We start from the raw sequence: 9,394 nt of genomic DNA on the forward strand, positions 1-9,394 counted from the left end.
CCTTAATGTATGAAAACTTGCAAGTGGAACAAAGAAACAGAGAAAGAGCTGTAACCTGGGCCTAGTTTTTTTCTCATTCCAGCAGCAACTACGAGTCCCTGTGGAATTTATAATCCCTGCATGAGTTTATCAACTTTGCACACAAATCCTGTTCCCGGCTTCCTTGTTAAAAGGAAGTTTTATGTTCACAGAGTTTTTTTAGAAGTTGTTGTCTTAACTGTTTTACATGCTATTCAGGATCTTTATCTTCTCCAAAATAATTTTTAATTAGCCATCTGGCATCATTCAGTAAACCCTTTTTTGAAGGTAGAGGGACAACTGTGGGGTGGAAAAAATAGAGACCTAAACGTAGGAACTAGAAGAAAATCCTTCCTCTAACCTCCCCCACTCAATATGCAGAATCCCCTTTATGGAATAATCTGTGTATCACGGAAGAGAGCTGGGCGATCTCTGCAAACAGGCTTCCCACCATATGGGAGCCGGTGGAAACAAATCTACAGAGGAGATGTTGTATGTTTTTTCTTCTTTGTTTCACAGATACTTTTTAACACTTCACAGCTGCCATGTAATTAAGCTTCACTTTATCACGGCTTCAGGAGCAAAAATTTAAGTGCTAAAAGTAGCACTCTGCCCCCGATGCCTGCCTTCTTGCAGTCAGGTTCAGTCATACCACACGAAGGAGCATGTAGTTGTTCCAGTTTTTACTTGCAAGCCTGATCCTTCTCTCCGCCATCACTTGGTGATCTAATTACATGTACCAGGATGTGACTCTGAAGCTGTTTCCCTCCCTCCCTTCCTCCCCCATTAGTAGATATCAGCTGCTCTCATGATGGGCAAAGTGTTGCCTATTGACAGATCTCTGTCAAATAATGCTGGAAAGCCCTTCTGTGATGTGTGGATCAAGATCTTTTTACATAGCCACGTAAGTACCTGTCACTTTAATCCCTTTCTGCTTTGCTGATTGCTGTAATAGTTTTGAAACAACAGTAAGTGTAGCTTGCTTTGCTACTACTGCCTCTGCTTATCCCTGCCCTTTGGGTCCCAAAACCACCCTTGAAAAACTTAAAACAGAAATAAGCCTGCAATGGTGTGCCTAATGACCTGTGGGGCAGGGTACAGTGACTCTGTTCTCCGTTACTTGTGGTAGCCAGGAAAATAAAAAATACAAAAATAAAAAAAAAATAAATAAATAAAAGGCGCAAGGCGGTCAGCCTCTGTCAGTGAAAAGTGGGTCTTCAGCACATGCACTTGCCTATTTGGGCAGCACAAAGCATGGTTCAGCACAGGGAGAAGCACTGTTTTGCTTGGCTGTCCTTCACACACTCCTGTTTCTCTATGGTAGTGGGGAACTTTCCACACCAATTTGGATTTTTTTTTCTAAAATGCTCCCAATGGGACTTGAACTGACAGATTTCTAGCTGCTTTTGTCTTTGTGCATTGGTGCCATCAACGCAAATGGTGGCAGGAATGAACAGCTCTGGGAACTGGGCACAGCAGCTACTTGGGGACCTCTTTGGTGACTTTGCTGCAGCGGAGCATGAAATGCAGGTGTAGGACAAAGCTGTGTGTAAACATTGCCTGCTCACCACTGGAGAGACCAAAATCCTTAGACCCCCAAGCTGGTGATGGTGTGGAGACAAGACTTTCTCCATGTGCCTGTGCCATGTCAAACAGCTCCTTTGCTCCTCCTGGCTTCACCAGTCTATATTAAGTCAATGAGAGAAGTAGGGGCTCTCTCAGACAGTCCATCTAAAGGGTTAGTGCTGAGGGTCAGACTGCTGGTTTGCAGCAGGAGAAAATGCCAGTTCTAGTAGCATTTTCTTGTGTCCCTGTGATGGGGCTGGCCCCACTGGGAGCTGATGGGCAAGCTCCTGCTCTGCATCTGGCACACTGCATTTCAGCAATCCTGCCTGCTCTGCACCCCAGGCTATGCCTGTACTACCACGTTCTGGAGAGCTTCCGAGTTCCCAGTTCCAGGTGTGGGGTGTTTGCCACAGGCAAACTTTGAACCTTCACATCTGGGTGGCTTATTCCTTTGGACTTTCTGTCCCAGAAGGATCTTTTGGAGGGTATGATGGCAGGACAGCTATGGGTAAGCATACATGACTGAGGAAAAGGTCCTCTGGTCGGCCCTGGTGACTTATGTAGTATATGTCCCACCTGTTAGTGAAGCTGCTGGAGAAGCGAGTGGGAGACAAAAATATCAAGCAAGGGATGGAGACAGGGAGAAATGCTGATCAGACGCTGCTGCATGAGACAACCTGTTAATGGTATGTCTCTGCTGTGACTATTTCCAGTCTGAACTGAGTGATAAGAGAATCAAGTAACTCTTGCTTATTCAGGTCCCTCCCTAAAACTAGAACAGATATTTGAGAATATGATTTTGCTCCGGCCATTTTTGCAACTGACCCATTTCATGTGATACTATCGATACCAAGATCCAGGAGTCATGTCAAGCTGGTCAGGTCCATATATTCTATAAGGGTAGTGCCGAAGCCCAGCCAGACCCTGGCTCACAACCATGTTGTGTGAACAAGCACCTTGGGTGACTGTAGGCCCTTGGGTGAAATGCAGGCCAGTGTGGCAGCTGTGTGAGTGACTGGGGACTCCAGATCTGGACACAAGCTCAGGCTGAGCCTATGGACGTACTGCCATGTAGGAGCTACTGTGACGGTGAAGGTGTAATTCTGTCATGCAGGATAGATATTGTGCTCTTCTCATTGCTGTGTGCCGCTGTTGTGTCAAGAGACATGAACAGGAAAAAACACTATTCTAAAGTAGCTCAGCAGTTGAGTCTTTATATTGATTCAAGCCTTTATATCACACTTAACAACATAGAAAAAGCCCCATCAGAGAGACAGGTGGTAACAACTGAGCTTTAGATGGGCATGAATCAGTTCTTACTGAAGGTTTGGAAGTGATGCTGTGGTTTTTGCTGCTTACCCATCTACTTGCTGTTGGTGCCTAAGGCACATTCCCAGCAATGGTTCAAAGGACACATTCTACACTGCTGGATGCTGTGATGAAGAAAAATGGTTTCTTCTTAGAAGAAAGCGTCTTCCAAGACCAGGAACTTTTAATTTTATCATTATATACCACCCGATAGTCTGCTGTGATTAAATATAGGGAAAAAACACGGTCATAGGAGATAAGGAAAAATAAACTGGGGATTTTGCTTGTGCTCACCCAATGGAGGAGGGTGTGGGAGGTCACTGTAGAGCGAGGGAGACATTAGGAACTTCAGGGAGATCCAAACGGATGTGTGAAGTCCTGGCTCTGGTAGAAACTGCCATGGATTTCAGTGGGGTGAATATACTGTTTTAGACAAAATTTAAAGAAACTGGTGGAGAAATACTTATAGATGGAGCTTGACTGATTACTCTCAGCTGTGTTCTTTTTTTATCAGTGTGTAAAATTGAAGCTATGCCACTGACTTCAATTACATTGAAAAGGTTTTTTATCAGTAACAATGAAAAACAGAATTTGGCCTTCAATTCCTTTATATATAAAAAGCTCTTGCATTAGATTATACAGCAGAAAAGTTTAACATTAATTTTTTTTACAATCTACACCACCTGTGAGCATAAACACATTTATTAAATATATATCTTGGCTTGTTAGCAGATGGTTGCGACAGTCTACACCCTCTTGACACAATTTTTCAGACAGTGGGGTATCTTGTGGTAATGGGCAAAAATGCAAATTGGAATGAGATACAAAGCAGAGGCCAAAAGTCTCAGAAAGAACAAGCAGAAACCATCATTTTTTTCTAATAACCCCCGGGGCTGACCACAGTGTGGCATTACTGCCATAAAGGGTATAGAGAGCTACGCTATGTGGCAGGAGTTTTCTGATATGCTGCAGAGGAAGAGCTACTCAATTCTGCTCATTTGTCGAGCAGAAATGGAAAGGTCAGTTCCACAGGGTTAGGAAAGGCTTTTATTGTTGGAGTAAACACCTTCTTTCTCTACTGGATGCTTTTCTTAAACAAAAAACAGAATAGAAAGAACTCAAGCTTCCAACTGAGGAACAAAGTAATTCTGAAATGATACAAATACTGGCACGGATTTAACCTCTGATTCTGAGGATAACCTTACTTTTGTATGATTTTGGTCCAGGAGTTGAGTATCCAGGATAAAAATGGAATTTCTTGTACCAGTAGCTGTGGAGTCTCTAATGAGGCTGATAAAACTTTATCTCTGGAAAATTCCAAATATTCACAACCCATCCCCTCTCTGATAAAAATATGACTCTTTCCATGATCAGAACAGTGGTTTTACAGGAAGAAAAGATTTAAAAGTTTCTTTTTTCTTCAAAAGCAGTTTTAAAGGAGATGTTTGCCTAATGCTTATGTGCCATAATCTCGTTTTGTTTGGAGACTTTGCCAATGATTATTTTCTGTCTTTGAATTTTGTATAGAAAAAAACTCAGAGAAGTCACCTTTCAGTAATTCCCTGTGGTAGAATATTTAATAATAATCCCCCTATCAACCCAAAGAAATCCTAATATAAGGAGAGGACTTTTCCCTCCTGAAAGTTTCTGAGTACTCACAAACTGTTCAGCCAGCTTCCTCATTTATTTGGCAAGTAAGGGTGCTGGTTTAGGAAAGCTATTCTTGGAGGGAGGTGTCTTTCCTTTCTGAATCTTCCTATGCTATGTATAGGAATCCTAAATAATTATCCAGGACCTGAAAGTAGACAATATACTTATAGATATTGCAAAATATGCTTATTGATCTCTTTTGTCTGGACAGATATTTTTAGTGCCTTTAACTACAGAGAATACACCTCAGTAAGTCCGCTGTATGGTTTACTGCCTATGTTTCTGGAGTGAAATATTCATATTTGCAGCAGATTTCCTATCAGTGGATTAGGACTTCAGTGGTGGTGATGCTGGGTTTCCTGAAGCCCTACCTGAGCCACTCTTTGTTAAATGAGTTTAACTTTCAAGCAAGAAAGAAACTTCACGGCTGGATCAGAGTCTGAAAGCTCCTAAAAAAAATAAGGTAATTCAGAGAGAATGCCAGCTGTCCTATGCCGTTTCCCTGGGGATTGGTTAAACTCGCATTTTGTTAGTTTATAATTAATGTTCACCCACTGGCAGAGGTGATTAGGGGATTGCAGGTGAGCTGGCAGTAGCTGGGTCTGCGCTGGCATTTCACACAAGCTCACCCGCCCGTCGTTAGCAGGAGCAACGAGGGGTCCTTGAAGGGCGACCTTGGAGCTGTAAAACCGTAATTAGCCCTGTGTGCTGGCTGTGAGTGCCCGCCAGGTTGGCCCCGAGCGGTCCGCGCTTGGCCTCGGCAGCTCTCCGGGCTGCCCCGTGGCCAGAGGGGACACAAAGCTGTTGCCCCCGAGAGATGACTGTGGGCCAAACCTGCTGGAGGGAGGAAATCCAGCTGTTTTCTTTCATGGGACTCAGCTGGGCTGGAAAAAGGTCTTTCTGTAATTTAGGTGTATGTTAAAGGATGGAGGCTAATGGTGTTCGTCCTCTGGATGCGAGTTCCTCTTGCCTGCTCAGCTCACGGACCGGAATATTTTACAGTAGAAATAAACATTTCTGTTTCACTTTTTTTCTGCCCCTCCCGTAACATGCGCTTCAGGTTCTGTGACCAAGGAAAATACACTTTCAGTCAAATCTGTTTTTTCCGTAAAACAGACAAACATGTCCTAAAGTGAATCCTGCTTCCCCCGTGGAGATTGGAAGCTTTTTCTTACTTTAGGGATTCCGTGTTGACATCATTATAAGGATGTTAAAGTCAGGCACTTTCAAAGAGATTAGTGTGAGGGGAGGAAGGGAGAGAACATAAATCCAGACAGAATAAAAGAAATTTCTACTCCCGCGACAAGAAGAAAGGAAGGAGAGTGGCCATTTTTTGTAAGAGAACAGGAGCAGCTGCATGCTGGCATTTAGCAATTGTCTAAGAAGGTCGATGTGCCATAAACTATAAGCCTAGAAATGGGAGGTCAGTAGCACCATTCATTACCGGAAATGTCTCAGAAGATTAAAAAAAAAAACCTTGTTTGTGGCTGATACAAAATCTTTGTATCATCCTCAGTGCTTGCAAGAAAATTACTTACACATGCCTATGTGCTTACAGAAGCACATAGAAAAGAGCCCAAAGTGAGGCACTATAGAGGTAGCACAGTCTAACAGCTCATACTTCACTGAAAAGGAAATGGAAGTGGAATATAAATGAATTGAGGTCAGTGCTGCATTAAGTGTCTATCAGATTCCTGCAGCAAAGTCCAAGAGAATACGTCTTGCTGTTCAACAGGGAATGATATTTAATGTAAATCACACTGTTTTTTATCTTTATGTAGAGATCACCAGCAAGATGAATTCCAGAAGAACATGTACACTTCCAGCCTCAGTCACCTTTAAAAAATGAGAATAAAATGACTCTTAAAAGGTAAGATTCCTACAGCTCTCCCTTTTTCAAATGGGAGGTATCTGAGTCTTTTTGTACAAGTGGATTTATTCTAGCCCATGAAAGACTGTTGTCTGTTTTGCATATGAAGAGCTCCATAAGGTTCAAGTTTATGCCTGCAAAGTCAAATAAAAACTTATAAATATATGAGGAATGTTTTTATTTAGTGGCCAAAATCTTTTATTTATTTATTTATTAACAATAATAAATAAAACAATAATAAATCTATTTATTAACATCATAAAACAGGCAAAGCATTAGTTTCTAGAGTGAGTGAACAGGATTAGACTCTGCTGTAATTCAAAGAGAAAGACTCTTGCCAGCTGCTATTGTATCAGACAGAATAGTTGGAACACTGTCAATGATTTCAACACTTAAAAATGGAAGTATGATATAGACCTAGAACTTATTTTGGGGGGTTTTCTATATGGTTTGTTTGTCCATGTAGTGAGTGGACCTATTAGGACAGTCATTCTTTTCAATATATTTTCTTTTGCTGGGGGTGGTTGGGATATAAAAATAATTGCCCTTAGAAAAGTCTTTGGATTAGTAAGTGTCCCTGTACTACAGAAGCAATTTGTTGTATTAGAATGTGGGTCATCAAAACTACTTAGAGCTCAAAAATGTGCAGTGCAGGTGTCTGATCCAGGGAAAAAGGGTGAGAAGTCCCAGGAAAAGGTGCTGTAGAGAAAAGGACAGACACAAAGGTTTATTCTGGAGAGAATTGTCATGTGTCCTCTGAGTCGAGTGCTTTTCACTGTTTGTATGTGAACAACAGAAACTATCAAATAACTCAGAATAAACCTGATCATGGGATAAGGTTGTTACCACCTAGAATCAGAAATGGATGTCCTCCTTGGTAAAGCAGGGGAAGACTGGATGCATTACCAGTGTTCAACTTCTTCTTGGCAGCGCAAGTGAAAAACCACAAACTTATTCTAGGCAAATTCTTGTTTAAAAGTGGAGGGTGAAAGTAAATCTATTCTATTCTTTTCTCTGGAGGTCTTTATGCAGTGTATGGCTGTTTTGTCATGCTGGACTGGTTGTTGGTTGAATACTGTACATACAGGAACCCTGGGAGCACAAATTAGGATGGAGCAATAGAAGACAGACATGTATCAAAAATAATCTACGCTATGTCACAATTGCCAAAAAATGTACGCAAAATGGATTATTTGCAGATCCCATTGGGAAAGAATAGCAAAGAAGAAACAACAAACACCATACAGTCTTCAGCAGACATTTATATTTGAGAAGCCTGGAAACGAGGGGAGATAATGTAACGAAGTTATTTCATCCACTGAGGATATATACAGGACTGTACCAGCATGGCTGGACTTCTGATGGTTTGAGAGACTTCATATCTGCCTAAATTGCTTGAAAATTAAAGGTTTTGAAAGTTGACCCTATATTATTAACAAAAAGATAGGATTTTTGATATACTCTAGTGATAATGCTTTGAGAAGCTCTTGATGCTGTTTTCTGAAGTCTTGCATTTACCTTTTGAAAGCGAACACTGCTGCAAAGCCAGTCTGGGTCTGGAGCCAGTTACTCTGAAAATGCTGAGGTGCAGCGTGTTCAGAGAAACACTGAGCATGAATGTGAACTGGCCACAGTGGCGCAGTTCACTCAAACCCTCATTTGGCACAGCTAACAAACAGTGTAGACAAATCCTCTGGTGCATGTAGGAATATCTGCATACAAACTGCTCTGTGAACCACATTCCTGAAGCCACCGGATCTGACCAGGTTACCTGGACTCTCCTCTGCTCCCCCTGTGCTTACGGGGTATCGTGATGCTTTCATGTAGCGAACAAAAGGCACTGTGCTCTGCAGGTGTTTAGGGAAGATATTTTCCTCTTTCTTCTTTTCAGCTGCTGAGTATAGAAGGCTGGGTGTGCCCTAGCAGACCTTTTAGCTCTGCTGGAAATCTGCCTTCTTATGACAATCCTCCACTTCTTTCTCTTGTCCCAGACTATTTCTCATGTCTAAAAACAAGTCATAATCATTTTCCCTACTTGCTTGGTCTAGCAAGGCTTTGCGTCTGGCTGTTTTGATGGTTTCTGCCTTGAGCTTGAGCTCAGGGCTGCATAACTTGGAGCTGGGCTGAGCCCTGCACTCCTTGGGTGGGAGAGGGGAAAGGAGGGCCAGACCCCCACTACGAGATCAGGATTGAGTCCAGGCTGTGAGCCTGTGCTCCTGCTGAACACTTCTGAGATAAGTGATGACCAGCTGTGACTACAACAGTGGCACGTTTGTGTACAAAACATGGCTCTTGTCAAGCTCCAAGACCTGGGGCTGGGCCATATGTTAGAGTTCAGGAAGTAAAAGGTATCATGCAAAGGCTTGTCTGCTGTGTCTCTGCATATTGTTGGCTGCATGACGATCTCAAAGTTGCTCTGGCTGTTTCTTCAGAGCATAAGGTTTATTTAAATCTATTTGAACAGAGTGTTTAGAAAATGTGATGGGGAGAAGGTAGGAGAAGTTCTCCAGGCCAATAGCCAAGTTTAAAACTGACAGGGCAGAGATGATTGAATATAATTCTTTGGAGAAGCATAGGTTGTCATGCTTCAGTTCATGAGGAGGCACTTCAGAAAATCTCCCTTTGATAATGAGGCTGCAAAGCTACAGACATTTAGAAAGTCCGGGGCTTTTGACAGATTCAAGCATAACAAACACTTCTCTTGGGAAAAAAAAAATTGGTAACAATCACTCCCCGAAAAAGACGTTCTTTCATTCACAGATCAGAAATATTGCAAGTTACAACTCATTAAAAAGCTCTGGGCTCCTGTCCAAGGTGAGTGCCAGCTTTCTCCAAAGAGTTGAACAAATACAACTGCAACTGTTATTGCTGCCTTCCTGGGTAAAACTCCTGTGTTGCTTGATGTCTGTGGTAGCCAGCAAGACACTGAACCCTCACCCACAGTTTCCCACCACTGCTTACAGTGTATTAGCAGTTGGAGCC

The 9,394-nt window shown here is 42.3% G+C and overlaps 1 long non-coding RNA gene across 1 annotated transcript; it reads left to right on the forward strand.

Annotated features, from left to right (window-relative positions):
• The first annotated feature begins 840 nt into the window (after positions 1–840).
• Positions 841–7,535, forward strand: LOC136991685 (uncharacterized). Its single transcript, XR_010883905.1, has 3 exons — positions 841–922; positions 6,324–6,412; positions 7,433–7,535. It is a non-coding gene; the product is annotated as an uncharacterized lncRNA (long non-coding RNA).
• The last annotated feature ends 1,859 nt before the right edge of the window (positions 7,536–9,394 follow it).

The sequence above is a fragment of the Apteryx mantelli genome, chromosome 3 (assembly GCF_036417845.1).
Source record: "Apteryx mantelli isolate bAptMan1 chromosome 3, bAptMan1.hap1, whole genome shotgun sequence".
In the NCBI taxonomy this organism is placed as follows: domain Eukaryota; kingdom Metazoa; phylum Chordata; class Aves; order Apterygiformes; family Apterygidae; genus Apteryx; species Apteryx mantelli.